Below are 2,169 nucleotides of genomic sequence, written 5' to 3' on the forward strand. Positions count from 1 at the left end.
TTTATTATGGTATCGTTAGCCCACTTCTAAAAGGTTATGCTGTGTTAGTATACCAAACAATCTATCTACTTTTCAGTTCATATTCGCAACTTTGCCTCGGGCAATGTTTGCACGCCTTGTCTTTAACATAATCTGACGAGTCCAACACTTTTGTGATGTTTACCGTATGTCAGTACACTCCAGTAATTTAAGCAGTCGTGCATTTAAACTAATTGAGACCTTTGTTATCAAATACTTATTTTTTGCTCAAAAAAGCCCTACGAGATACTAATACTTGAGTTTATGTAATTACCAATTTTTTTTTCAAAGAAGTTTAATACCGTTTACTTTTTAAACCTTAACCAACTATAACGTAGGCAAATACGACGCTGGATAGGTACTTCATATATAAAGCAACACACTGTTTTCTTGCCAGATTACAGTTATATTATAGTTTCCTATTTTATCTCGCACATTCATCATTTGGACGTACGCGTACAGGTAAGGAATCATGTTTTTTTTGTGTTTTTTTTCATTGAACTTTAAATTTCAGTTTCGCATTGAAAAAAAAAATGTTTCTTGTCTTGCTCCGCAATGTTGAAATACGAGCTGAAACTTGGTGTGTGAAATAACTGCAACTGCAAACTCCACGTGCATTTTTTAAAGATCATTTTTGTAAATGCTTTATGCTACTGGATATGCCATTAGTCTTCAGTATGGATGCATATTTTTACCATCTCTCCTTTAGAGATAATACCGAATGCTTGTTGTATATTAATTAATAACCTACAAGAAAGCCACTACAAGCTGGATGTGAAATACAACTCGCAACATTGACGCGATATTTTACAACCGGTGAGAGTCCTTGATCACCACGACCAAAAATAAGACTGAACGTTGAAATGTTTTATCTAGAACGAAGGCACAGTGCATTGAACTGACAACTTCCGTGGATGTCGAAATACACATTACCAGTCCAAGGAGTCAGTACAAGCTGCATAGTACTAATATTAGTACCCTTACTCGTACCTCGTGGACAGGGTACTAACATGAGCATATACGTGTTAATGGAGCAAGCCGCGTGTGATTCACACCCGGCACTCTTTTAGCCTAATAATAATACTTTAAACATATTCCTTGCATATAATCCAATAAACTGAGTAGTCCTCTTATTTAATACCGGAAGTATCGAAAATCATTGTAAAAATAGTTGTAAAATCTCGTTTACCTTTTTTAGCCGATATTTTCGTTTAGATCGTCCGCCATATTATTTCAAATAATGATTACTTCCGTTCTCAGCCCGTTTGTTTGTGTGCCATATAAGGCCATTGACGCCTTATTTGGAAATGTAAACAAATCATAGTAAAAATTTGGCGCCGTTTGGTTCAGAAATTCTGCGCATTAAAAGTAAATACGGTTTATCGGCAACTTTGAAATTCCACCAAGAAGCGATTATTCGCACTTGATTGATAATAATATAGCGTAGAATATCCAAAAATATGGTCTGGCAAGCCTTACGTAGAAAAGGGGTCACGGCGAGAGTCTCGCGTTATCTGTCATGGCGGACAGGATACGGTTAGAGTTACCATGCCAATTTATTTTATCGCGTATGGGCTTAATAAATTCAAAATAAGCCAAACTTCTTTCACAACATGATTATACTTATGTAGTTGATTTCTACACTGTTTGTTTTTCTCACTTTGGTGATGATTTTTTTGCTCCATTACATGATATGGGATCAATTCGTAGCCTCAGCCACAACAAATCAAGTTGAGGCTACGACATCGTAGCTACAAGCTTCTGAGCAAGTAAAACTGCATGTTGTTAGGGTTTTTCTTATCTATTTACTTGTCAACTTAAACTCCCATTAAAGATGCGTGACAGATTATGCACTTAAATTATGGAGCCAACCAAATATATTTTGTTTGCTGATTTAATACCGATGACTTGTCACCAGTTGTTTAGAATATCTAGGATTTATTTTAGGCTGTTTTTAAAGCTGGAGTTATTTTACATGTTTATGACAGTGTCGATTGTGGAATAGGATCCAGTGCGTTCCGTTCGTCTGCAACGTTTTAATCAGGTTGCGAGGTTAGGAGAGGGCACTGATGTTTTGCAAATGAAATGATCTGAGGGACATTTATCTTAGGTCAACACGTTTCTAGCCTTTAAATGTTTGCACCTTAATTA

At 36.1% G+C, this 2,169-nt stretch overlaps 1 protein-coding gene across 2 annotated transcripts in view; it reads left to right on the forward strand.

The window, feature by feature from the left end:
• The first annotated feature begins 336 nt into the window (after nucleotides 1-336).
• Nucleotides 337-2,169, forward strand: part of LOC149776303 (uncharacterized) — a 67,116-nt gene continuing 65,283 nt past the window's right edge. For both annotated transcript variants that reach the window (XM_089942776.1, XM_089942777.1), the window contains exon 1: nucleotides 337-480. The gene's annotated coding sequence lies outside the window, so the exon portion shown is untranslated. The remainder of the gene's footprint in view (nucleotides 481-2,169) is intronic.

Source organism: Sinohyriopsis cumingii, chromosome 18, assembly GCF_028554795.1.
Source record: "Sinohyriopsis cumingii isolate HCF-2022 chromosome 18, ASM2855479v2, whole genome shotgun sequence".
Taxonomy (NCBI): Eukaryota; Metazoa; Mollusca; class Bivalvia; order Unionida; family Unionidae; genus Sinohyriopsis; species Sinohyriopsis cumingii.